Source organism: Emydura macquarii, unplaced genomic scaffold (assembly GCF_026122565.2).
Source record: "Emydura macquarii macquarii isolate MOO-44397 ecotype Brisbane River unplaced genomic scaffold, CSIRO-AGI_Emac_v2 contig_561, whole genome shotgun sequence".
NCBI lineage: Eukaryota > Metazoa > Chordata > Testudines > Chelidae > Emydura > Emydura macquarii.
Genome location: NW_027130698.1, coordinates 3,119,965 through 3,145,471, shown reverse-complemented (window position 1 = coordinate 3,145,471; position 25,507 = coordinate 3,119,965). Strand labels below are relative to the sequence as shown.

General features: G+C 40.2%; 1 protein-coding gene and 1 long non-coding RNA gene across 4 annotated transcripts in view; one reads left to right on the top strand and one right to left on the bottom strand.

Moving 5' to 3' along the window:
• Positions 1 to 1,696: 1,696 nt before the first annotated feature.
• The window catches only part of LOC137147719 (uncharacterized), a 29,244-nt gene continuing 5,433 nt past the window's right edge, over positions 1,697 to 25,507 (bottom strand). Inside the window, exons 2-5 of one of the 3 annotated variants that reach the window (XR_010918303.1) lie at positions 17,420 to 17,535; positions 7,382 to 7,553; positions 4,197 to 4,344; positions 1,697 to 2,638 (exon numbers count right to left, since the gene is read on the bottom strand). This is a non-coding gene — a long non-coding RNA (uncharacterized lncRNA). The remainder of the gene's footprint in view (positions 2,639 to 4,196; positions 4,345 to 7,381; positions 7,554 to 17,419; positions 17,536 to 25,507) is intronic. The other 2 variants (XR_010918304.1, XR_010918305.1) reach the window with 2 other exon arrangements.
• LOC137147718 (asc-type amino acid transporter 1-like) overlaps positions 22,143 to 25,507 on the top strand; it is a 28,422-nt gene continuing 25,057 nt past the window's right edge. The window contains exon 1 of the mRNA XM_067540049.1: positions 22,143 to 22,277. The gene's annotated coding sequence lies outside the window, so the exon portion shown is untranslated. The remainder of the gene's footprint in view (positions 22,278 to 25,507) is intronic.

Below are 25,507 nucleotides of genomic sequence, written 5' to 3'. Positions count from 1 at the left end.
GAGATTATGGGTCTATTACAGGAGTAGATGGCTGAGGTTTTGTGGCCTGCAATATATAGGAGATCAAACTAGATGATCATGCTAGACTCTAATGTCAGAAGAGACTATTTCTTTGATGCAATCTTGGTTTTTTTTAACAAAGATTATACATGAAGTCCTGTTCCTCGAACACAACAGGAATCAAACAGCAGAAGTCAATTCTTCTGCTCACCGTTCCAGGCCTGCCTTTCCAGCCAGCAGTTTGTGCCCAAAAAGCTCTCTTAACGCTCTCTCCAAGCCACATGACCATCACTTCTGTTACTGTCTGCTTGGCTTTCTGGCTGTTTGTCTCTCTCTCTCCTTGTGCTGTATCCCTCAGACACAAAAACTGTTCAACCAGTCCAAATTCAAGGAAACACAGTTCCCCTATAATTGAAACCCATTAGATTACATAGATCAGCTTCTACTCAAAGATTTATATGATCTGAAGAGAAACCAAGATTTTTCACGTGTGTTTTGGGGCTACTGCTATTTCAGCCACTTCTTTACAATGGGCTTCTTTATATTTATCCTGAAGGTAAGTCGGTGGTTACGCTTGACCTGTTAATAAGAAGGTTTACCCAACTCATAACAGTTTTATTGTAAACAGTATGACATTCAATCCTAGATTCAAAATACTGAATGAAGTAGACCTTATAGAAAGTAAACTAAATATTTTACCAAGTCTCCATCCATGCTGTTCTCTTCCCTCTTCCCCTTTCCATCCTTCATTTTTTCTTCCAAGTTTGGTGTGTCTGTTCGTCAGCCTTTTTATTGTCCATGTTTTCTCTCACATTAAATTCTCCATAAATTTCAAATTGTTGCAGTTTTTTCCATTAATATCTCCCTGTCTTTTTCCCTCTCTCCATTTTTTAAATAACTGACTGGTTCCGCCACTTTACTGGTTCCCTTGCTCCTGTCTCACACTTATTGATTATTAGATGTAAAAGAAACATTGCAATAGTGCCTAGAGGCCAGGCACCAGACCAACATATAAGAGAGAGAGAATACCTGTCCTAGAGTTTACAATCTAAGTAATTTAGACCCCTCCCCAGACACCCTTCACTCACAGTCACTGTGCTGTTTCCCAACCATAGCCCCAACTGCTCTCACACATTTCATTTCCCTGACCACCCCCTGCTTCCTTCACACTGAGTGTGCTGCATTTTCTCAGACCCACTTTCCCTCACACTCACTGTTTCCTCTGACGTCCCCCTGACCCGCTGTTTCCCCTGGCCCTGCCTTACCTCACACTTGTTGCATTTTTCCCCTTTGCACTCACTGCCCTTCAGTAACTCTGCCCCTCATTCCCCTTTTCACTCACACCCTCTTTCTCCTGCTCCCAGCTTTGCTGCAGTGGGGAAGGGGCCAGCCAAGAAGTGAGATCTTTGCCCCCTCTCCATAGCTCCCCATGAAGAGGAGAGCAAACAATACAACATCTGGTGCTTCTTCCTCCCCAACAGCCTGTGCTGGCACCAGTATGCTGCATGACTGCTCCCTAGCTAGAGAGGGGCAGAGAATAGGAGAGGTGGAGGCACCGGGGCCAGGCAGAGAAGCTGGAAGGAGGAATGTCATTTTTGTAGACTCGTCCATATTTTCAGTTGGTTGGAGTTGTAAACAGCACTGAGGGACGGGAAAGTGGTGGGATAAGAGGCTGTGGTGTGGGTAGAGGAGAATGGTAGTGTTGGTTTTAAGGACAGAAGTGAAGACAGACATAATTTGGTTCATACACAATATTTGTATTAAATTATTTTATATTTAAATCCCACCACTTTTATTTTGTCACCTTTTTATTGTTATATGTGAAAAAAATCATCTCATTCCATCTTCCCAAATTGTAAGGTACATTCAAAAGGACAGGACTTGGGCCTGAATGGCCTTTTCCTGTTTCTGAAATCTATTTTTCTCTAAATTAGCATCTATATGTTTAGGAGGAAACCGTCTCCAGGTGTGATCTACCCGTTTGCTAGAAAGAATAATGGACATTGTTGAAGGAAATGGATATAGTCTTGTGTCCTTCTCCCCTCTGAGGTCAATGGGAGTTTTGCCATTAATTTCAATGAGAGCAGCATTTCAATTCAAGGAGAGTCAGCTATTTTAAATGTGTGTAACTTTGAACCTTAGCATCTCTTCTTGCTAAAAGAGTCTCAAACAGGAATTGTCTAAGATTTGACCATACACCTTTGTGCTATTAGTGACTGGCATTTCCAAAAGGCTCTTTTTACCAGGATTTACCAGGAAAACTGAGGCTTGAAATTCTTTTATAAATAATCTACTTGTTGCATTGACAAAGGGATGGTGCGATAAATACTGTACTATAAATCCTGAACTTCTTCAAATGTCCACAATTATGAAATATTAATAAAAACTAAAGTACCTGGCATAAACAAGGTAATAATCTGATTAAAATATCTGAACAAGTAATTTAAAATTTTCTTGTACAGCTGCATCATGCAATATTATTATAGGTATGGCTGAAGTCTTGACCTGCTTTTCCAAACTTTTGATCTAATTATTTGTTTTGATCATCATCCACCATCAGCAAAAGCAGGTTTCTGAAATCCTCAACTGATCAGATTTTTATTTTTGTTCTGAAAAGCCAAATATCTTCTTTATAAACCTGTAAAACATTAAAGAATGAACGTCAGTATTTCAAATAGCCTAATTTAAAAAATCTTTAAAGTTGGGCATAGCATAATCAGATTATAAATGCTTAACCTAGTAAAATCCAGTTGGAATGTTGGAATTATAGTTCATAATGACTGGTCATGTTGTTACTTGCTAAGAATTTTAACAAATATTTGAACTGAAGTCAGATTCTAAGATCATTTCATTCTTTAAATACCAATCTCCAGTGGACATGAAAGTATCATTTATTACTTTTTAAACTATTTTGTATCATAATTTTTTTCATAATCTCATTAATAGAAAAGCCATACTTTATTTTCCACTCATGCACTTTTGAGTCAGATATGAAATTAACTGGTTGATTACTTATTACTTTTTTTCTGCCTTTATTTTGTATAGATTTAGTTCTGTATGTTTTTACATCTTCAGTCAATTCTTCATGCTGTATTTTAGGTACCCTATTTTAAGAGCAAAGAAACTTAAATCTGAACGAAATTCTAAGCCAGTGATACTCATACCTCAGTGGTTCAGGAGCCAAACTAGCAATCAACATTACCCAAAAGAGCCGAGCATCTTGGTTGGTTAATGATTTAGATTGGTTAATAATTAAAATCACAGTTTTTTAATATGTGCTGCAAAGAGTCACAGAACTTAAGTCCTATCGAGTTCCTGTGCTTAAGTGCTTTTCTAAATCATGGCCTTTTAACTTTACTGTTCATAGTTACAGAAGAGACCAGTCTATGTTATAGACTCTTGAAATACTGAGTCCAGGACATGGCCCAGACATGAACCAGCCAAGAAGTAAAGTCCCTGACCTGCAAGTGTTCATGGTTATGAGCATCCTCAATTCCCAGTGAACTCAGTGGGAACTGAGTGCTGGATCAGACCCTAAATGACCACCACTCAGCATTCATGCTGAGTCAAGTGGATATCCTATTTGGAAGAGTACGTTCTGATGCTGCATCTGTGTATTTTCTTCAGAAAGAAGATATGGAGACAATCTTAGTACACTTAAAACTTAACACTGATTAAATCACATAAAAGTTTAAACAAGACAACAGGTTTTGGTGCTACCAACTTATTCAACTATCCTATTCTTTGATGAAATTGCTAATAGAACCAACATTATAAACTATGCTCACTAGCTTACTTCTTGGCTGTTTTTATGGGTGCATCATGTCTTGGATTCACTAATAGATGATGGCAACATAAATTCAGACTTTAAGGTCAGAATGGACCATTATGATCATCTAGTCTGACGTCCTGCACAACGCAGGCCACAGAACCTCACCCACCCACTCCTGTAATAGACCCCCTAACCTATGACTGAATTATTGAAGTCCTCAAATCAGGATTTAAAGATTTCTGAGCTCAGCAACTGACTTTTAAAATAAACTTCAGTTTACCTAATTTGAAATATATAGTAGCCAGCAGATGGCAAAAAAGAGGAATAACCTCAAGCAGCTGATCTAAAACAATTTGCTCTGTTGTAAGGGAACTTCTGTTAAAGAAGATTATTTTCCTTCTACTAATGAAATCTAAGATCATACTAGAGAGGCAGGGTGGTCCAGTGGTTTCGGCACTTCACCGGGATTCAGGAGATCTGCATTCTATTTCTGGCTCTGCCACCAACTTGCTGTGTGGCTTTTGGCAAGTCAGTTCACTTCTCTTTTCCTGTTTCTCTTTCCGCATTACATTCTAAATAGAAAAGCAGACAAATTCTTCAGGGGAAGACCTAGGTGCGTGTTAGGACTAATGCTAGGGCTTCAGGTGTGTGCCAAGCCTGTTGGGGGACCCTGATCTTGGATGGGGCTTCTTCAAGCTACTCTAATACAAATAAATAATAAAAAAAATAAGGTTTCACAATCCGTAAATGAAGTAGTTAGTAACAAACGTGTAAGTTAACAAGTTCCATCTGCACAACTTACAGTAGAACATTCAAAATGTTAACACACCAATTTATCATTGGTTTTGGGGCATTCCCTACTAGGCCCATGAAATGATATCCATCAAGCAAGAATACATTTGATCTTTTGTAAGAAATAGGTAATTATCCCTTCTCAATTAGTCCCTCAAGCTCTGAACTGTGAAACACATAGTTCACTGCCCTGTTGCAAGGCAGATCTGCTGCTTATATAATAGTTGCTTTGTTTTCACCAACCCACTCAGAGTTCTGTGTCATTAGCAAATTTAATTGGTTTGCAGTTGGCTTGTCCATTTAAGTTATTTATATGGTTTACTAATACACAGATCTGAACTCAGATCTTTATAGAAAACTTACATTTGTAATATATATTGTACCAACTGATTCATTTTGCGTTCTCTCTGCAGCGGGACCTAATGGGGATCCCAATCCTAGGTGCTACTGCAACTTAAACAACATCATACATGCTGTCCTCCTGTGTTTTCCTTCCAGAACGCTTCTGTAGATCCTCCCTATTCTGAGCAACAGGTTCCTAAAATGGTTTTCTTAATGTATTTGGTAGCATCTATGTTCATAACAGAGGTATTCTAAAGTAATACCTGTTGCCAAAGTAAGTGTTGTGTTCCTCTCAGTGCTTCCAGTCCATTCTTTCTCTCTACTTTCATAATGACTAATTTAAATAACAACCCTAGTGTAATCTCACTTAGACTCCATCATTTAGTCCAGGCTTCTTTGGCTCATAAAGTGTTCGTTAAAATACTTAAAAATAAAATCTGACACACCTCCCTACATTATAGGCTATTTTCTGTCTCTCTCCTGTCATTTGATTCTCATCTCAGTCTGGTAACAATATGCAGTGCTGCCAACTCTCATGATTTTATCTTGAGTCTTGCAATATGATATTTTTCTTAAAGCCTCTGTTCCTGAGTCAATATTATTATTCTATGAGAATCTGAGTTTTTATTTAAAAAAAGAAAAAAGTGTGTTTCATGGTTGCAGAGAAAATCTTGAAAATATGAACCCTAAAGGCTCAAAAACCAAAAGGCAAGTAAAAAGAACCTAACATTTATTATTTTTAAAATCTCATTATTTTAAGGGAGAGCAGGGGCCTGACAGATGATTTTTGAGTGGTTGGAGTTAGCCGTAATGAGTATGCAAAGCAGTGTGAAAAAAGGAGGAAATAGTTAAAAAACAGTTACATGTTTTCTCCTCTCCAGGACAGTAACACATCTTGGAGTCATTGTGTGCAGGAGCTATAGGACCCCAGAGACTGAAGGAATTTGTGTGACTAGAAATTCTGAGTAGATCACCCAAGGTCTCAATGACTTTGGCAGTACTACAGGGGTCAGATTTTCCCATGAATGAACTGTTCTTGAACAATGTATGGGTCTATTTCTCTAAATTATTAGGAACAACAAACCTTTTCATTAACATCAAACATGCATGGCTGCCAATTCCACCTCTCCCTCACCTTCCTTCATTCAGTTATTGTGGATAAGGCAAGAAAAATGAAATTATAGACGTTGTAAAAGATACATTGGACAGCTCTGAACTAAATTTCACAAATGAGTAGAACAGAAAGAAGTTTTCATTCTACAGAACTGTGCTATTACAGGATCCCTTTTCAAGGCTTATGTGTGCCACAAGTGTTTTTTCAAGGGATGCTTCTATCATGTAGAAAACTTTGATAAACATTTAATTTGCAGAACTGCTACATTTTACTTTGTGTTCCTCTTCTATACTTTTTTTTTTTTTTTACTAGTTGCAAAAAAGAGCATCATTTTTTCTTAGTCCATCTGCTCCTGTTGCTTGTTCCTCACTTGACGTTATAATCCTGTTTTTGACATCATCATTGATTGCAGCTGAAATGCTCATCATTTCACAAAGAGATGATTATGATTTCAGTGGTGAGCCAAACTGCAGGATCTGAATCCTCTAGAAACAAATGCCTATATGTTTCCCTCTCTTTACATAATGCAGAAGGGCTTTAGTCATTTGGAGGAATTTCAGAAGGACTTCTTACTGAAGTTAATGAAAGTATAAGGGAATGCAGAATTGGGTCCATAATATCAATCAGAGAACACAAAAAGTTGCCTTGCCATTGCATGCTTCACTTACAAATGTCACTTCTTTGAATGTACACATTTTCATTCATGTATTTCACTTACGCAAACAAAGCAATGGGTAAAATTCTGTTCTCGGGTACACTAGTGTATATCCAGGGTCATTTCATAAGGTGCTCCAGATTCGCTGCAATGTAACAGCAGAATTTGGCCGCAGGCCTGATAATTATTACAAAAAACATTTATTTTACTCTGCTGTACTAATATGAACTGTTGGGTTATACTCTTGTGCCAGTAGGTGGAGACTAAATCTAACTTATTTAACTGGTTCACACTCTTCTCTTGGCACAGTACAGCTGCCCAGTTTCTCCATTGCTGTTACTACTGGAACAATTTAGATTGGCTTTTATCTGTCCTCTGCTCTTTGCAGATGGATGATTCAGTTCACGGAGTATCTGAAATCACAAATTTGCATGGAATACACAGTGCAAACACATATATACCAATTCTGCCCAAGTACCCATCTTTTGGAAATACGCTACTGCCTACTGGGCTCAGTACATGGGAATTTTGACTGCATAGGAAATGTAAGATTGTACTCTTTTACTTCAGGGCCAGTTTTCTGTGGCCACCAGAGTTGATCATAGAGGCTCCTTCATTAGCCTACTAAGAAACTATTCTGACCATCTTTCCCAGTAAATAGAGCTTGTATAGTCATGAAAAGATTTTCAAGCAAGTGTGTATGTACCACATATCATTCTGCATTCCTGCTTCTGCAGTTTCTTTACAAACTATGATCAATGCCTCAAGACACTGCAAAGTCAAGTCTTGTCCTCTGCCAGGATCATAGTGGCAGCTCCTCAGCACAGACTCCAGCCATGGCAATGAAAGAACAGAGAGCCTCTCAGCAGGTCACTGATCTGCAGCAAGACATTACAAGAAGAAAGAAGGAACTCATATGTTCACAGGAGAGAATACCATAGAGAAAATTAAAGCATAAAGTTAATTTAGTACATGAGCAGTGGCAGAGCTAGTAGAACTGAAGCAAATTATCCATAATATAGGTACATTAATGAGAATGACAACACAAATCTCCCCACACTGCCTTGCCAATGTACCTCTTGTTGTGGAAAGGCCACATCTATAGAGGAGTTCACTGAACAAGCAGATTTGAAGTTATTTACACTCACTGCTGACCAAGGCTGGTTTTGAACTAGTGATTTATAGATCAAAGCTCTGAACAATTACCAAATCTCAGTATTGTCAACTCACATGATTTTATCGAGACTTTAGCAGTTTGGGGGTGTTTTTAACCTGTCTCATGAAAACATGATGATGAAAGGTACCAACTCACAAATTTTTCCCTTATTCAAAATGGCCACCTTCTGCTACTACTGTTACTGGAGCTAAAGCGAGCAAGATGGCTGCCATTTCCCTACTGTCTATCTGAATGTGTAAGTGAGGCTGTCCTTAATAAAGTCAGCTGCTGTCTCCCAGTATTTTCAATGAGATTGAAGCCAGACCTTCAGACAAAATGACTGCCGTCCTATGGTTCAGTGGAGTAGACAGGACACAGGGACTGTGTGGAGCCAGAGAGACACTGTGAAAGTTGAATGGGAAGAGTGAGGGGGAGCAAGCACTGAGGAGGAGCAGGAGGCAGATTTAGGGGTGCAGGGAACATGGGGGCAGAAAGGTGGCTGAGGGGGGTGCAGAAGACAGTAATGTGATGGGACATAGAGGGGATTGGATGACAGCTCCCTAGCCTGTGAGTAGTGGTGATTTGGGGGAGTCCCCTCCAAGCAGCCTGCGGCAGTGTCGCCAAACTCTCACAAATTAATTGCAAGTCACGTGACTGTGGTGCCTGTAAGAGGAGCTGTCATGATGAGAGAAACACCTCCGATCCCACAGTTTTCAGGGCTGAGCATGAGAGGGAAGCTCCATGCGAGAGCCTCACAGCTAAGAGCACAGACCTGCCCTGCTTTCATGTATGGCCCTATAGCAGACAGATGGTCCAGGGGAAGCAGGACACAGGAGAAGGGGGACCCAAAGAAGTGGTGCTGCTGGGATCCAGTCAAAGGACAAGCACCAGGGCAGTGACAGGTAAAGAAATCTTGCTGCTGGGAAATGGAGGATGCTCCCCTACCTAGGGTTGAGGAGATGGTAAGTGACATCTTCATCTGAGCAGCCAGGGAGAGGCATGCATTTTTGTGTGTATTAAAGGTTGACTTTTCAAAGATTGCAATTCTCATACACATTGGCAGAGGAATAGAAGGGAATTATAAAGTCAAAAGACAGACTAAAAACATGATTTGATTTTTTTTTTAATCTCATGATTTTTGGCCAAGCTCATGATTTTTGATCTCTTGAAGTTGGCAATACTGAAATCTGCTTAGTGAGGATGCATTTTATTTCTAGTTTATGTTCTAAGGATTCCGCCACCTCTTACTAGAAGATGTATGAGATCTAATGTTTCTTTGGCTAAAGCTGATGTATCCAGCATATCTGGTTCTAAATATCTTTCATGTGCAGCAAGGCAAAACTATCTTCTCAGGTCTTCATGACAGACCTCAACTATATGCTCTGAACTCACATTGATGTCAATAGGAGTTTTGCACTTGTAGCAAGAGCAGAACATGGAGAGATCCACCGTGAGACTCCAAGGAGAATTTTGCTTCAAGACATTTCCAGACATGAAGGACACCAAGGATTCTAACAGATGTAAATCTGGTTACTTAATTTAACTGATACAGCTTACAAATGACAGTACTTAAAGAATATTCAGAATGCTGCCCATTCATTCGCTTCTCCTGCTTTCTCGGGTATTTAGACCCAGAGAGCTTTACTTTTTCATAAAGACATGAAAACTATTTCCATGGAAATGGATAAAACACGATTAACTGACTATATCCATAGCACCTTTGATTAATATAACAGCTGCCTGATTGTGAAAGAAAGCTTTATTGGCAATCAGGAAACTACTAGGTAGAAAGAGGGACTCGTCAGTAACGAAGGATTTTGAATTTATAGAAAGGATCAGGCAAATGCTGTTGTATACCACTCTTGCCCACCACCTTTCAAGTTTGGGAGGAGAAGAATAAGAATATTGATACTCTGTACTTATTTAATGCCTTTACCAGATGACCTCAAGGACTTTGGAAAGGTTAGTATTGTCCCTGCTTTAGAGATGGAAAACTGAGGTACACAGAGGTTCAGTACCACATCCAAGGTCACATGGCAGAGTCTAGAATAGAAACCAGGTCTCCTAATTATTTTGCTATTCAGGAATTTATATTGTGTTTATTTCCATAGTACCAGGGGCCAGCTCCTTGTCCCTACCATTAGACCACACTGACATCTGCCTCTCTTTCCTTTTCTTCGATGTGTTACTTCATAGTTTGACCGTGCTGCTTGCCAACTGTTGATACTAATGCTTACCCCTTTTTTATCTCCCACTTCTTCCAGCCCCACAGCCGGGCTATCTGTTGCATTAGATTAGTGAGTAAGGAAAGCTGGGTGGTAAATTAACTTAATTTCCCCTAGTCAAGATGAAAGCCACAATGATAAAGAGAACTCAAGCCTTTCATCAGAAGGATTTGAATTCAGTACAAAATACATGAATTAATTCACAATTCCAAAAGAAGTGTCCCTAACTTTCACCTTCCTTTGCACAAAATCTTTAAGATTTTTCCATTTTTCTCTCATTTTTCTCTTTTTAATTTTGGGGCACGAGGCAGGGTTTGCATTTTATCATCTCCAAATTAGCTAGTGCAATGAAAAGATGACAATAAGCCAGGGACTGGAAGCTCATATAATCAGTTTGCTGAACAGAATGAATATAAGTGCTAGTCAGCTGATGGATGATAGCCCATCCCTTCTGCTGCTGAAAATAGCAGCAACCTTGAGCTATGAGAGTACTGCTGAGCAGAGAGAGGAGCCTATTGTTGGAGCCAGGGGATACATTTACATATTATTTTGTATTTTGATGATTCATATAGTTTTTTAACATAAGGGCATCAAATAAGAATATCATCCCAATCTGAATAGGCAGATTAAACCATAACACACCTTAATATTTGAGCGAAAGGTGTTATACATTAGGATCAAAATGATCCTCCAAAAAGAAAAGAAATAAATAAAACCTAAATTTTGAAGTGTATGTACAAAGTGTAACAATACATCATGATCTTTATATATCTTCTATACGGATTTTACCACACCCAGTTCCAACTGTGTAGCTTCACAGGAAGGGAGACCCAGAACAAATCCATTAATGCTATAAATGATGTTTTGTATGACTCACTTACATCAAGACCTATTCATCCAGTACAAATTGTAGCCAGTTCATTCTGAATCAAAGATTAAAATGTCCTGTGCTATTTCATCTGAAGAAGGGCTATATATAATATTTAATTTTACTGTTATTTTAATGTAATCTGGTTTTGATATCACCTGCACTCCTCAGTCATTTTTATGAAGTTGCTCTTAAAAAATAGTCATGGTGAGAAAAAGGACTAAAAATCACACTATTACTCAACAAATCTGCTCTTTGTGTGTCTTTCTGCCCCATCTACTAATTTTACTGACAAAAACAAGTGTTTTATGCTATTAGCCATGCAGAGACAATGCATCTCTATGAGAGTAAGCTCGATTCTAATCAATCTCATGGATCAGCAACATTGTCAGCTAAGTTTAATGGTAGAGTCATTATTACTAAATGATGATGCAAACGCCTGGAGAAACAGATTGATTTTCAGATCTCAGGTGGAATTTGCAGGGCTGGCAATTAAGAAGAAAAATAACTGATTTGAGATATATCCTCTAGTATTTAAGTGGAAAGTTCCAATCACTGCAAAGGTATTGAGAAACACATCAGTCCTAATGCTGCTTTTGCAGTATAACATTTAGCTATACTCAGACTGTAAATAGTCTAAGGAAAGAAAAACCCAGGATCTTCTCTCTTACACAGAATCTTCCTTCTAGAACTGCATTGTGAAGCTGTCTGCAGAAAGCGACCATGACTACATTTGGAGCCCTGATTCTGCAGTCAGCCCTTCCCAAAAAAGAACAGCACTTAAGCATATGCTTAAATGCTTTCATGAACTGGCTTAAATACCCTGGCCACACCTCATTATTCCCTGATGATATTCCTGGTGTGCAAGTCATGCACAGTCTCTGGCTGTGACTTTTCAGGACTGGGACTGACTGACATCTTGCACCCTGCATCTTGCACTACAACTGCTTATTTCTGTTGCCCATGAATACACAAGACAGATACAGTAAAACCCTAATGTTCTGCAGGGGTTGTGATTATATTTCTGGATCTCCAAACTGAAAGCTAGAGTTTGCTACACTGAGTTCAGTGTATCCACCTAGTCTGAGAGTCTGAGGTTGGGGATAGAGCAAGGCTGGTATTAGTTGTCCCACCACAACTTGGAGATCCAAGCTCACTATAGTGGTGCTAGTGTCACCAAGCCTGATCATGGTTTCAGATCTCAATGTCCATTTAGATACTGAGGATTCTTCAGTATTCGATCAGAATTGTATGGCTGGTATGACAACCCTCAGATTGTCCCAGGTCTATTGTTGGATGAATTTGTCAGCAACTTTGATACTGTCGACTCTTAATGACATACCTGATGCTGCTGCAGAAACAAGTGAGCAGAAGGCAGGCAGGTTTTTTCTGCTTTAGCAGAGGCACGGAAAAATTACTGTGCTTGCCAGGCAAAGACGGATGCAATCACTATGGTAAAGAATGTCATCTTCTAAAGGAAGAGAGAAGAGCAAAGTTTTAGAACTGTATGGGTCCAGTTAGAAACCTGCCATTAGAATTTGTCTCCAGGATGGCCTCCGTCTGTGGAATGTTTGCTACTTGTAAACAGCTTTTTTAAAGTGTTCAGGGATATTGGGGCTAAATGCAGCCTGGTTTAATCAATTGACTTCGCTGACTCCATGCCTGCTTGCGGCAGTTTGTGCTTTGTGCTTCAGCTCTTGTCACCCTACCTCAAACACATTTCCAGAGTTGTGACTCCTTCACAGGCTGAGGCCACCTTTCCCTTGCCAGCATGGAGAAAAACTCCTCAGTACAAAACATAGCAAACCCTGCTTGAACTTGGAGCCTGTTGCACAAGATTTTATCTTTTACGTAGCAAGCTTAATAAAGGGCCAAAACCTACAGTTCTTATGCAGACAAAACTTCCATTAAGACAGCTGCAGCATTGAGGCCATAATCTTTTGAAGGAAAACTCAAGCATTTAAAAGATAAACTAGCATAAATGAACTGCAACTAATTCAATGTAGAGTAAACCATATACAAAACAATTGTCTTAAATAAAATTAAAACAAGCAGTTATTACACAGCGTTGATTTGCTGACGCCTGGTAAAGCTGGAAGCATCTGCTTTCCCTTTAGAGTGTATTGAAGATCAATAATTTGAAAGTAGCGGTAACGCAAGTTCTGTTTTGTTTTAATTGTTTTACCAGTTCTTTCAAAACAAAAGGTTTTCTTTTTTATAAAACCATCATAGATGGCTTTAGAGCAAAGTTAAAACATTCTGAATTCCAATGTTTTCAAGTCCTACTCTGCGTCCTCAGATGCTCTGTAAAATGGCAGCTCTTGTGGACAGCTCCTTCTACCAATGGAGAAACTGAAATGGAGAGTCAGATTGTAACTTTGAGCCCCATTCCTCGCACTTCTTTGGGCCACTCAGCTTTTCCCATGCCCTTACTGACCACCACAGCCAACATCCATACAACACCTTTTAGGAATGGTATAGCCTTTTACCTTCTGCCTTGGGCAAAGTCCTCTTGCCCCCATTCTCTGTATCTAGAGGGAACAGAAATTCATTTTCCTTGTCTCCAAGAATGGTCCAGAGGGGATACTTTCTGTTGTTATTTGGGGTATCTCAAATAAAGCAATGCGTATTAGAAAAATCAAGAGAAAATAATAAATAAATAAAAAGAATTTGGTATAAAGCCACAGACTAGTTGCTATGGTTTTAGGCAAAGATTATATTCTGTGCAACTTGCCAGGCTGCCTCTCAGTCCCTGGAGTCCATTAGCAGTGTGACATCTCAGGCCTGGTCTACACTACAAAATTAGGTCAACAAAAGCTGCTTTGCATCGACCTAGTTGTGCATGTGTTTCCCACCGATGTAAGCGCCCTGCTACGGCGACATAGGAACACCACTTCTCCAAGCAGCCTTGAGCCATGGTCAACGTACTAAGGTCAACACCATGCGAGTTTAGACACTGCATTACTTATGTCAATCCTGGAGTCCTCCTGCAGCTGCCAACAATGGCCGCCACAACCGCTCTGGTCACAATTGTGAACGCCACTGCCAAGGGGTCACAGAGACTGGAAGACCTCCCCTTTAAAGCCCCGTGAACTTTTGAAATGCCTTTGGCAAGCACATCTAGCAGCTGTCCATGGTTGTGTGCAACTGCCCAGTTGACCATGCCAACTACTCCAGCTTAGAGTAGACAAGAGATGTTGGGTCTCCTGAACCTGCGAGGAGAAGAGGTTGTGCAAGCACAGCTACAGAACGGCTGTAGAAATGTGGACATCTACAAGCAGATTGCATGGGGGATGCAGGAGAAGGGGTATGACAGGGACCAGCAGCAGTGCCTCATGAAAGCGAAGGAACTGTGGCAGGCATATCAGCAGGCCAGGGAGGCAAACAGTTGATCTGGTGTCAAGCCGCAGACCTGCTGCTTTTACAAAAATCTGCACACTCAGTGGAGACCTCACCACCACTGTGCAGACCACAGTGGATACCTCTGATGAGCTCAAGTCACAGTCCCGTGGCATGAACAATGGGGACAAGGAGGTGGTCGAGGAGGATGGGAGACATGTGACCTGGAGTCCGGCTATTCCATGAGCCAGGACCTGTTTGAGATTCCACAGCAGTCCAGTCAATCCCCAACAGTCAAGCTCAGGGGAGTACAGTGCAAGGGAAGAAACCTCGGGTAAGTTTGTAATTATACTTCACATTACAATGATATACTGATGGTGCCCCCAAAATAACAGGACAGAGCTAATGACTTTTCTTTAATGTATTTGTACTAGAAGAGGTGCTTTTCATTCCCCTCCAGAGTTAGGCAAAGGGGGGGGGAGCATGCAGAGCAGATGTTTATGTAAACAGAGATGTCCCTTGAATCCTTCTGAGAGATCTAAATGAAACATTCATGGAGGAGCTCTGCAATCATCTCCCAAAGGTTTCCAGGGATAGCAACCTTATTTCTAGGACACTTCCCCATGCCAGTCAGCAATAACTTTAGCCAGCGCCATTGCAGTACGCAGTGTAGCAGCACATGAGCTCAGGCGACTTCGGGACGCCAGGAGCAGCTGTGCTCTCTGTGCTTTTGTTACCCTCAGGAGTGAGATACCAGCTAAAATCACCCCCATCTGTGGAAAACGGTGCTGGTATTCGGTGCCACTGCCCTATCCTCCTTTCCTGCACCCCTGGGAGGCCATGCTCACCAAGACTGGTGTTGTGAGTGGTGCCACGCACAAGCACTCTGAAGCAGAAGTGTCACTAAGCATGTCTTGTTTAAAACTTTAGGGGAGCAAGGGAAGGGAGTTCTGAATCTTAACTTTCGCTTTCCACTGTGGCTATCTATATTGACCTGGTAGCTCTGTGTGTTTTGTCTGTAGTTGCTGCCATTGCAGCCTTGAGTGGTTCCCCCTCCACACACATGGAACCTCTGAGCCAGATAAGGAAGAGAAAGAAAAGGACCCGGGAAGACATCATCAATGAAACGCTGCAAGCCAGTGCTGCATCAGACTTCAAGCAAACGGTCCGGAGGGTGAACATTGAATGCAGACAGCCTGGAAAAGACAGGAGAAGACAGGAGAAAGGCCAAGGGGTCAGAGAGGGAGATGCACCAGGACATAATGGGGCTTCTCTGGCAGCAAACACAGATGCTGTAGACTCTTGTGGACCTACATATTCAACAATCATGAGCTCACCTCCCTCTGCAGTCCCTGGAGAACTCCATTACAGAACTACACTACACACGCACGCACATACACACACACACAAACACACACATACCCCAGCATTCCACATGGTATCAGAGGCCACATCTCTACCACTCCACTCTCAGGGGACATTGAGAACATCCACAGCTTCACATACACCGATCAGTGAAAGTCACAGTTGTTGTACATGTAGGTAAAATGGACATGCATATTCTTTCCCCTTGTTAAGTTCTGTTCCATTCATTTATTAAGTTTTTTAATGTATTCGCTTTTAAATTGCACTGATTTTTCTTTGCACTGGTTTGTTATGGAATAAAATTCTATTATTTGGAAAATAATTCATCTTTATTAGTTCACAGCATATGCTGCAGAGTGCCTAATAGTTCTGAAAGCACCCACTTGTTACTATACAGTGTTACACAAACTCACAGGAGTAGTGACAAACAGTGTAATGATCATAAATGTACAGCGAGCCCTGCAAAATTAATAGGTGCATTGACAGTGTTATATTCATAGATGTACAACAAGCATCACACAGTTCCTAACAGGCCTCAAAGCAGAAGGGCCAGTAGAGCACAATGCACCCAAAATATTACTGTGGCTCACTGTTAAAATGCTTTTTCAAAGCTTTTCTGAGCCACATAGCTCCACATTGTACTCTTCTAATAGCTCTTGTATCTGTCTGTTCAAATTTAGCAGATAGATGCTCCACCTCTGCCCTCCACCCCAGCAGCAACTTTTCCCCTTTTGCTTCACAGATATTAGCCAGGACACAACAGGCAGCTAGAACTATTGGGATTTTTTTCACTGAGATCAAATCTTGTGAGCAAACAAGCCAGCGTCCTGTCAGTCTACCAGAAGTGCATTCAGCCATCACTCATGGGTGGTGGGTATCATAGGCTGGGGGAGGCTAAGCCTCCCCAACCAGCTCCTCCACCTCTCCGCCCCACCCATGCTCCACCCCCAGCTTCCACATGCTGCTGGGGGTAGCTGGCCCAGGACAGGCCTCCAGCACCTCAGGAAACACAGCATGGGCCCGGCGTGAATGGGGCATGTGCTGCGCCCCAGAAAGCAAAAGGCGCTGACCTTCCCTGCAGGGTGGTGCAAATCCCAGCCAGCACCGGGGGTCCAGGCAGGCCCCGTTCCTGCTCGGCCCCCTCCCCCACCCACTGCTTATGCCTCTTCATCCTCTCCCCTAAGAGGCATGAGTGGCAGGTGGGGGAGAGGGTGAAGAGGCAAGAGCGGCAGGAAGGGAGAGATCTCAAGGGAGGGAGCAGAGCAGGAGCAGGGCCCAGCTGGACCTCCTGCGCCAGCTGGGCTTCACGCCATCAGGCAGCAGCACAGCCCATGCCCTGCCCATGCGATGCCCCAGGCTACTTGCAACATTTATGACAATAGTTCACGCTTCTATCAGAGATGGCAGCCAGCGAGGAGGGCAACCCAGGTTCGTGGGATTTTGAAGAGATATGAAGATTGTGGGATAAAGATGACATTATGCAGTGGAGAGAGTTGCACACTGGGAAGTAGACCCCTTGCTCTCAGTCACCCCTGCGCAACGCGTCTCTACCCCATGATGCATTGGCAAAACTTCCCAAAAGGCAGTGCACTGGCCTTGCACACTGGGATACCTACCCATGGTGCACCATACCGTGCGTTGGCACATGCACGGCCAGTAAAGCACACGCAGCGCTGACGCAAGGAGACTAGGTATGCGCGTGCATAAGCAACATACTAACTGCGGCAGCGTTATGCCAACATAACTTGTGTTGACCAAGTTTGTAGTGTAGATGTGAACTCTGTCACCTACCTCTGTACCAGTGAAGCGTCCCTCCTTTCTTTGGGTGCCTGTTATACTCTCAGTTACTCTGATATAAAGATGTGAATAGCCTGCCTTGCCATGCCAGCCACACAGCCCCTTTTTTCCTGTCAAAACAGGGGATAATGGAGTTTACTCAAGTTCTGCATCTGGTCATACACATATTTCTGGCACAATACCCACTGTATGTTTTTGCATTTTCCTGAGACTACCCATTTCTATGCATTCAGTTTTATTGTTCCAGTTTTTTCTTATGTAATCTACAGTGCTCAAAAAGAATGCACTGACCCTATCAGCACATCATTTGTTTAGAAGACTGTTTATTTCCATAGCTGTTCTTGTTCCAGTTTGACACATCAGGTTCTCTCAGCCTAGTTTAGCATTCTACCCAAGGTGACTGTCTCCCTTTGAGAAGGTTATTTTGAATGTTAATTAGACTTTCACTGTCCTGATCTCAAGTGTCAGCCAGAAGGCTACTCTGCCACAAACTTCATGTTAACCAGATTTCTCCATAATATCCTATTTTTCAGTCATTCTAATCTAGATCTAATAGAAATACCTTTTGTGTATGATTCAATCCAGCATTTAGATATTTCAAAATGGTGATGAAAATTCTATTTTGAATATATCTATATGCTTATGTGATAAATATTTATTTAACTCTATAAACAATTTAAACAAAATATTTTGAGATACAGCAGCACTTTTTTTGCTTTTTGGGGCAGGGGAGGGATCATTTGATTTTAAAAGATATTATTCAGTTTTATAAGCCATTGAAATTTGTATTAGGTTGTAAATCCAAAGGGAAATCTTAAACAGCACTCTGTAATCAATCTTTAATCTGTTTCTTTGCACACTCGCGCATGCGCATACATACACAATTCCTTCCTGAATACAAATAGGATCAAATTCCGAGTCTGCTTCTTCCTTGGATTTTGTCACTTTTTAATGAGATTAATACCATGAGATTACCTCATCCTGATAATGTTGCACTTTAATGCATCCTCAGAGGATAGTGACACTTACAATTTGTACGTGCAATTAATCACCAATGTAAAGCAGCCTAGTACTTTCTACTATAAAAAATGGTGTCATTCGGGGGAAATATTTAAGAAGAGATTCAGTGTTGTTACAAGATAGAAGACAGCCAACTGCAGAAGTTACTCACGGAGTTCCTATAACAATACACTAGCAAAATCTTCAGAATCTGAGAGATCGTGGTTCCACAGCAGATTTAATAACCATATTTTAACAGTATTGCCAACTCATGATTTTATCAAAACTTTCTTGATATTTAGTGTTTTTATAAAAGCTACAGTTCCTGGAGACAAAGTTATTACACATGAATCTCAGCTTTCATTTAAAGAAAAAAAATAAGTTTCTGCCCCTTGTTATGGAAAGACACTTAAAATGTGACCAATATTGTGTTCTTTTTTAAATCCATGTCTCATGATTGTGCGTGTGTGTGCAATTGCAGGCATATATAAAATACAATCTCAGCTGAACCCACATGACACCAAAATGAAGATTTTGTGGCATAGTGTTTTGACTTGGTTCAGCTGCAGGCTTGGAAGTGCTCTACTATTTTAACACAAAGTAACAATAAAGCAGCTCTGTCCTATGTGAGTGAACATGTTGGCAGGGCTGGTGTAAAAGACCCCCACTTGCTAAATTCATTGTTATGAATGCCCAAGCCACCCATCTCAAAACAATAAAAAACCCCTCTCAATTCCATTGTCCTTATGTAAAGTATGTTGTTCTGAGGATGCAGCTGGATGAGTTGTCTGTTATGTTGATGTGAAACTGGTTTGGTTTTGTTTCACGGATTTACCATGACAACGCACTATAGCAACTCTGTGTGCTAGCAACTCTATCTGTGGCCTGACATCTGGGGGATTAGGCTGGTTGATATGTGAGGAGTTGGAACCTTCTAGACTCTGCAGCAGGAAAGCCCTGCTCAGCACATCGGCTACAGTCCACAGGTGCAGGACACCCCTCCAGGGCCATCCACTGGAGAAATAGTGACTCCTTGTGTTGTTGTGAAATACCAAGCTATTGCCATGGAATGTTGTGATAGCCAAAAGTATAACTGGGTTCAAAGAGAACTGGATAAATTCATGGAGGGAAGGTCCATCAATGGCTGCAACCCCATGCCCAGGATGACCCTAAACCTGTGACTACCAGAAGCCAGGAGGGAAAGCCAGGGTGGATCTCTCCAACTACCCTGTTCTGTACACTCTCCCAGAAGCTCTGGTACTGGCAACTGTGCCAGTATTCTTACTTTCTATCCTATTTGTAATAGCTTCTAACATTCTGTTAGCCTTTTTTTTGTTTTTTTTAAACTGCTGATGCACATTGACCTGAAGTTTCCAGAGAACTATACACAGTGACCCAAAATCTCGTCTTTGGGTGGTAACAGTTAATTTAGAACCCATCACTATATACATGTAGCTGGGATTATTATTTCCAATATGCATAATTTGGGCAACAAAATGGCAGATGATATTCAGTCACCCAGTTTTGTGAGATCCCTTTGTAACTCTTCTTAGTCAGCTTTGGACTTAATTATCTTGAGTAATTTTGTATCATCTGCAGACTTTGCCACTTCCCTGATCAGTCCCTTTTTTCAGATCATTAATGAAATGTTGAACAGCACAGGTCCTGGTAAAGATCCTTGGGGGACTCCCCTGTTTACCTCTTTCCATTGTGAAAACTGACCATTTATTCCTACCCTTTGTTTCCTATTTTTTAAGCAGTTACTGATCCAGAAGAGGACATTCCTTTTATCCTACCTCTGTTTAGTTTCCTTTGGTGAGGGACCTTGTCAAAGGTTTTCTGAAAATCCAAGTACACTATATCAACTGGATCACCCTTGTCCACATGCTTGTTGACACCCTCAAAGAATTCTTAGATTGGTAAGGGGTGACTTCCCTTTAAAAAAGCCATGTTGACTCTTCCCCAACATAGTATATTTATTTATATGTCTGATAATTCTGTTTCTTACTACAGTTTCTACCAATTTGCCCAGTACTGAAGATAGGCTTACTGGCCTGTAATTGCAAGTATCACCTCTGGATCCCTTTTTTCAAAATCAGCATTATATTAACTACATTTCAGGCATCTGCTACAGAGGCTTGTTTCAGCAACATGTTACATACTACAGTTAATAGTTTTACAATTTTATATTTGAGCTCCTTCAGAACTCTTGGATGAATACCATCTGGTCCTGATGATTTATTACTGTTTAATGTAGCAATGTGTTCTAAAACCTCTTATATTGACACATCAGTGAATTATAGTGCTTCAAATTTGTCACCCAAAAAGGATAGCTCTGATGTGGATATCTCCCCCACATCCTCTGCAATGAAGACCGATGCAAAGAAAATCTATGTTAATTCTACCTAAAGAAAATTAAGATAAGAGTTAAGGGTATGCATGCTACCATGATTTGAAGAATGGGAAGTGTGCATTGGGTGTGTTTATATGCTGGAAATGAAAGGGTGTTTGTTGTGCAGAAGGCAAGAAAGAGCGAATCTGGATCTGATGACATTTGGGTGGACAATCATATGAAGTGTGGTTGGTCCAGATGTCAATATTGTATTAACTGTTGATATCCAGGATTTTTAGTGATTGCATTAATAGGAAATGCACTTCAACAACTGTAGCTCAAAGTTAGCCAACTTGTGAGCACACAAAGAGGAGAAAAGCTTCTTTATAGAATATTATTGGCAGTTTCCCTATTTTCTTCATAGATGTTTAGAGATTGGAAAAAAACATATACTCGAGACTGCCAGGATATGGATATTGCACTGAAAACCCCAAATATCTCCTGTTATGGCTAACCCCTGAGAAAGACTGATCCCTGTGGGCTTGATCCTTCACCCAATGAAGACAACTGCAGAATTTCCATTGAGTTCAATGAGAATACACAGGCTCCACGGGAAAGAAAAATTTGGCAACAATCCAGTGTTCACTTTGTAACGCTAGTGTTACTTCAGCTCATGTACCAATCATCAGTACTACAAAGTTCATGCTGTCCTATATATTGTTCACACAATATTACTTATTCCCATAGAATCTATGGACACTTGAGCAAAACAAATATCAAGACTTTAATGGACTTCAAGGACTTCAGTCTTTTTAGGGATTTTGTTCAAATACAATCAATAATGTGAGTTTAAATTCATTTGTTCCTTTGGCCAGAGCCCCAAATGACAGCCTCTGATTGGTCACCACATTGTAGATACACCATGTATTATTTAGTCTCCGATACATCTTGTAGATGTACCTTGTATTACTTAGACTCCTCTTAGAAGGAGATGAAATACTCTTTATTGTGAATAAATTCCTGAATCCTTTAATTATAATAATTGGGGGGCAGTGCAGGTGTGGAGGAGCAGCTTTACAAGCTGTTTATGTGTGTGTATAATTGCAGTGCTTTAGTAAAAACAGATATTCACCACCTTCCCACAAACGGCTTCAGCAAACCTAATGCTCTCCATTTTATTTGATTTTTGTTAAGTTGCAACGTTTTCTCTAAGGTTTAATCAAACATAAATGCAATCAAACTTTAGAAGAGCAATGGAAAGGAACTTGCATCTTTCTCCTTCCTCTAACACCCCACCAATCTTTTGTTTATTCCAGGTAACATTATTGGTTCTGGAATCTTTATTTCACCAAAAGGAGTTCTGGAACACTCTGGGTCAGTGGGACTAGCTCTCGTTGTTTGGGTGCTTGGAGGAGGGATTGCTGTCCTTGGATCTTTATGTTACGCTGAGCTAGGAGTTGCTATCCCGAAATCAGGAGGGGATTATTCCTATGTCACAGAAATTTTTGGTGGGTTAGCTGGGTAAGTATTGCATCCATTTAATGCTTTGTTTGTTATGATGTTTATGAGGTGCTTTGAAAACATTTTTATATTAAATATTTAGTGGGAAAGTTCAATTTTCCCTTATACTGAAGTTGCAATTAAAGAATCTATTTGTCTATAAGAAACTTTTATTAAAGTTATTCTGATTTTTTGCAAAGAATACTATCCTGTATCTATGTTTACCTTCTGGTTATTTTAGTTCAGCTCAGTGAAAGAAACTCTGGCTAACCTCCACCAATTAAATAAAACTGATGATGTGAAAGTACAGTGTTGCAAACTATACCATATGGTATTTACATTCTTGCTCAGAAATATATAGATATCACTGCTGAAGATAGGTCTGAATGAGTACCCTGACTCTGAGCAGTCTTAGATATGGGGAAATTTGGATTGGAGCTAGACTTCATAGCCCAAGCCCATCCCGAATTATCAGAGTAAGAGAACATACTCCTACTTCTGTGATGTGATTTCACCTTTGTACAATAGGATACAGTAAATCACTTATGGGCCAAATTAGAATTTTTCTAGAGAAGCACTTCAGGATTTGGTCCTTCGCTTGCACCACTGTGGTTCATATCACAGAAGTGTACAGATCGCTTCACCATGATATTGTGAAAAATTGTAGAAGGTAAGATACTTGCACTCCATGTCTGTCCCTGAATAACTGTGAGTGGAATAATGTGATAAAGGACAGGAAGAGGAATAAGAAGCTATAAGTTTATATTAATTTTTACTGCATATTAAACATAAGTTTTTAAAAACCTCTATTTTAGATGCTTCTACCTCTTCTGGATTCCTTGGCAATTTCATAAACAAAATGGGTGTTTTATCTATTGCTGTTTTATATGTGAAGAATAAACACACTCAGTGCAAACTTAAATGACAGAGGAGTGGGGTGGGCAATGACTTTTTTATTATTTAGTATTAAATAATTAGTATTTTAGTATTAAACAAAAATAGTCTCTCATTTTAGCTAACTGTTGTGCTAAAGACGCTGAGGCCCAAGCCTATAATGCAAGCAGACATTGTGAAATATTCCTCTTGGACTATATCTTTGCTCATGCTTGTCAGATTACAGTCCTGTTTTTCCATACTTCCACCAATTTGTTTCTGTGTACAGCCAGCTACAGCAAATGTAAAAAATTACAAGGTATATCCTTCAGATGCTGATCAGAGGATTCAGGCCACTAAACAAATTTCTGGGAGAGCATAGGTTCCTGAGATGAACCATCACTTTATTAAAATCCCTCAATACCTATTAGCCACTCATGTGACGCCCTTTGCATATAGCACCAAAGAATTCAGGACTGAAAAGGTTAAACAACCAGGCTACTAGTCTCTTAAGAACTAAGTGGCCTATTATGCCCTCATGGAAATAACTCAAAATAAGGAATGGAGAACATAAGTTTTAACCAGCAGAGTTTACTTTGAATTCTTCCACCCAGGAATAGAAAGTAAGATGGTTCCACGTATTCAGAGTTGTTTTCCCTAGGGGGGAGGGAAGTATTCTTTTTTCAAGTTACCTAACTCATGGTAAAATCCTAGGGAAGACAAAGCAGTTTGTTGTTTTCACTTGAGATAGTAGGTCAAATCAAAGACTATGGAGGTACTCCCAAGGTTTACCTTAAAGAAAACTACTAACTGCTTTGTCTTCATTAGCCAACTCAAGTTATGATCACATCCTTTTTGTAGTAAAAACAGCCAAACCAGTTGAGCTCAGGGATGCTGTTACAAGCATAGGATGTTCAGACAAAGTTCCATTTGCTTCCACATTGCCACCTGCTTTTTCCCATGGACAGCAATATTGCTGTCAGCAGTTTTCCTAATCATGGCTACTCCTTGAAATGAAGGTAAAAGCATAAGATACTACAGACAATTCAATTTTCTATTATATGAGTGTCTCAGACTCCTCATTTAAGGTAACCTAGAAAGTCAGTATTCACCACCACAATTTCACAGTATCAGTAAATTTTGTCTTCTAAAGTAAGAGGAAAAACCCTAATCAAAAACTGAAGAATAAAACCTGATTTAGTTCCTAATCAAAATGGCAGCAGCTTTCTTCTTTAGGTCTACACTGGCCCAGAAATATCAGGAGAGGTTTAAACTTATCTCCTGATAAAAAATAATTTATCTGTCTCCAGAAATTCTCTGTCTCCAGAATGACTGTGCTCCTGAGAGAACCAAAGGATGTCATGAGAGTATGACAGAGGTTTTTTTAACTGCGGAGTCTTTGGGTACTTTTTCTGGTTAAGTGTTAGTTTAAAATAAATTCAGAAAGCTTTTATCCTCAGCAAGGAAAGAGCTTTTTTCCCCCCACAGAGAGGGTTTCCAGTAAAGGTATCACAGGGATTATACCATTCTGCCTCTTCACTAAGACAAGCACCCAAGTTTACAACTCTGGGGAACATTCTCAAGTATTTTCAATTTTCCACTTCCATCAGTAACCACCCAGGCCAGTAGAGATGAACAAAGCAGGTTGGGAAACCTGCATTTTATCTTCCTTTAAAAACAAAAACAAAAAACCCACTCCCGCTATCCTCTGCAAGTCCGTTTTCTCCTCTAATTTATCCACTCTAGGGCCAAAAGAATCAAATTTAGTACCCAAAGTTTAACAGCTTGCCAGATTGTGTGCTAAGACGTCTGCATAATGATAAACCTACATCTTGCAGGTTCTCTTGTCTGGGAGTTTTATTTTTCTGTCATAGCCAGTGGCATGTAATGGGTCTATTTGGACTTTGACATTTATTTCCTTCTCTTTCTTTACGCCACACGCCTTATAGATTTTTTTTTTTTTTTTTTTTTTTTTTTTTTTTTTTGTATTGTGCATGTGAGAGAGAAAAAAATTATCTAATACCCAAAAAATAATTATTTATATTCTATCCACTAGTTTCCACATCTGTATATACGGATATCTTGATTGACTGTGAATGCATGAATAAAAAGTTATTAAAAAATTAAAATATTCAGGCACCCAAATACCATGGTGATGAAAGTGATAGAATAGAACAGGACAGAAAAACTTAATAGTGAAGTCAAAAGTTCTGGTTTCTGATATAGTAGTAGTGCTTTTTGTTTCTTATGGTTAATTAGCTTAATGAAATTAAAAGAAGTTGAAGGAATATTAATAAGCATTTAAAGGATAGCTGCATCTCTGGCTTCAGACTTGTGAATTCTCATTGTAATTTCTCTATTGGTTACCTAACAAGAAC